General features: G+C 42.6%; 1 non-coding gene across 1 annotated transcript; it reads right to left on the bottom strand.

Annotated features, from left to right (window-relative positions):
* Nucleotides 1-1,016: 1,016 nt before the first annotated feature.
* LOC120274256 lies at nucleotides 1,017-1,123 on the bottom strand. The gene has a single exon (XR_005540787.1). It is a non-coding gene; the product is annotated as a small nucleolar RNA R71 (small nucleolar RNA).
* Nucleotides 1,124-2,884: the final 1,761 nt, after the last annotated feature.

Below are 2,884 nucleotides of genomic sequence, written 5' to 3' on the forward strand. Positions count from 1 at the left end.
TAGAGGTTGTTCAACCACTCCTCCAGGACATGTAGAGGATGTCCCTGACTCACCATTGCATTAGTTAGAAAGCATAATAGAGAGTTCTTGCACTTGAAACAATTTTTCTAGGCGGATCAATACCCGGGTACCCCATCTTTATCGATTGCCATACCTTCTCCTTTACTTTTTCTCTTTTTGGTTTGTTTTACTTTTGAGAATTGAATCTTGTCACACATATCACTATTCATCTTTCATATAGTTAGTAAGAAAATTAAGTATTTTTATCCCCTTTTCCCTATCGATACGATACCCCACTCACCTGGGATTTATTACTTTGACAACTTCGTGCACTTGTGGGGAGCACTGTCAAGTTTTTGGCGCCATTGCCGGGGAAAAGGCATTTAGAGATACTTTGCACTTTTGTTTCCTTAGCTATTCTTTTATCCATTCTATTTCACATTTTCTTTTCTGTTATCGTTCCGATTTGTTTTCTTTCCTTTGTACAGCTTCAGGCTTATGACCTGAGGGAATCCCTCAATATTGATTGAAGGAGATCCGAGCTTGAAAGAACACTTAGAAGAAAAGGGAAAGAACCTGTGGAAGAACAATCTAATCTAGCTGATTTGGAAGTTGAAGGTCAGATAATATGGCAGAACAGAATGAGCAGCAAAGGACACTCTCTAATTATGCTAGACCCTCAGTTTTGGGGACACAATCTAGTTTTGCGACCCCCAATCAAAGCTCAGAATTTTGAGCTAAAGCCGACATTTATTCACATGTTGCAACAATCCACACAGTTCAATGGTTTGGTCGATGAGGATCCAAACAGTCACATAGAGAACTTTCTCGAGGTATGTGATATGATCAAGATAAACAGGGTGACGAATGATGCCATTAAGTTTAGAGCCTTCCCATTATCCCTAAAAGGGAGAGCAAAGCAGTGGCTACACTCATTACCTAGAGCCTCGATAACTACATGGGAGGAGATAGTAGATGCTTTTCTAGCCCGTTATTTCCCTCCTAGAAAATCTGCAAAGCTTAGGAATAAGATCGCATCCTTTGTACAGTCAGAATTGGAGTCTCTATTCAAGACATGGGAAAGGTTCAAGGAGCTCCTGAGAAAGTGCCCACAACACGGATTCCCGGAGTGGATGATTGTTCAGACTTTTTACAACGGGTTAAATCCGAGTACAAGACAACTCTTGGATACCGCAGCAGGAGGTACCTTGGGTAGCAAGACCCCCGATGAGGCTTGTTAACTTATTGAAGAAATGGATTTAAACAACTACCAATGGAATGCCAGCGAGGAGAAAAGGGTGGTCGGTCTTAATGAGATAGATGCAGTCACTTCATTTTTGGCGCAAGTGGAAAATTTGAGTAAGAAGTTAGATCTTCTAACTTCAAACAGAGTGGCGGCCATGAGTACTTACACCGGGAGTGGTGGAGGATATGCTTCCTCTGATTGCCCGATCTTTATTGGTGATGTATCTTCGGTTGAGAATATTGATTTTGTAGGTAATGGAATGAGGATTCAAGGAAACCCATATAGCAATACCTAAATCCAGGTTGGAAGAATCATCCCAATTTCTCATGGGGTAGCCAAGGTCCACAAAAGGCCATGGGGCCACTAGGTTTTTAACAACAAGCCCGGAACGTGGAAAACAAAGTTTCAAGTTTGGAAACCTGAATGAATGATTTGGAGAAGGCCTTGACTAGATTTGTGCAATCTTCAAATACAAAGTTTGAATCAGTCGAGGCTACACTTCGTAATTAGACTACCTCTTTGCATAACATTAAAAATCAGGTGGGGCAGATTGCGAAGTCTCTCTCCGAAAGGCCACATGAAAGCTTACCGAGCAATACCGAGACCAACCGTAGAGAGCATGTGAAGGCGACCACTTTGAGTAGTGGTCGTGAGGTTGAAGGTAGGTTTCCATGTGAGAAGCCAAAAGAACACACACCCGAGGTCATAGAGGTTGAAGCGGGAACAAGCAAAGAGAAGGAGGTGGCAACCCCACTTTTCAAGCCGAGAATCCCTTATCCCTCTAGATTGAAGAATAACCAAGGGGATGAATAGTACAAGAAGTTCTTGAGTTTGTTCAAGCAACTCCACATCAATATTCCTTTTGTTGAGGCATTAGCTCAAATGCCTAAGTATGCGAAATTCTTGAAAGACTTGTTGACTAACAAGAGGAAGTCGGAGGAGAGTGCTTCAGTGATTTTAGATGCATCTTGCTCGGTGGTGTTGCAAACGAACATGCCGAACAAGAAGAAATGGCATTAAAGCTTCATCATTCCGTGTAATATTGGCAATCTAGATGAAGAAATGGCATTAGTGGACTCAGGGGCTAGCATCAACGTCATTCATACACTTTCTTTCAAAAGCTATGCTTGGGCGAGCCTAGGCCCACTCGGATGACTTTGCAAATGGTAGACCAAACGGTGTGACATCTGAGGGGCATTATTGAAGACGTGCTTGTCAAGGTGGACAAGTACATTTTTCTGTTGGACTTTGTAGTGCTAGACGTCGATGAGGATGCGGATGTACCCTTTATACTTGGGAGACCATTCTTGCGAACTTCCAAAGCATTGATTGACATGGACGGCGGGTAGCTAACTTTGAGAGTCAGAGATAACAAGCTCACATACCGTCTTGCTGAAGCCATGAGGCATTCTCTAGATTTTGATGATACTTTGTATTTTCTAGACACTACTGACGAGATTGTTGATGAATATATGCAGGAAATGTTCAATCCGGATCTGTATGAGGGTTTGTTAGACCAAGAGGAGGAAATCGAAGAAGAAATGATGAGGGCAAGGAGACGCCACCGGAAACACTCCAAGAAGATGCTCCATAAGATGAAGATGGCAAGGAGACGCCACCGGAAATACTCCAAGACTG

This window comes from Dioscorea cayenensis, chromosome 12 (assembly GCF_009730915.1).
Source record: "Dioscorea cayenensis subsp. rotundata cultivar TDr96_F1 chromosome 12, TDr96_F1_v2_PseudoChromosome.rev07_lg8_w22 25.fasta, whole genome shotgun sequence".
Classification (NCBI taxonomy): Eukaryota; Viridiplantae; Streptophyta; class Magnoliopsida; order Dioscoreales; family Dioscoreaceae; genus Dioscorea; species Dioscorea cayenensis.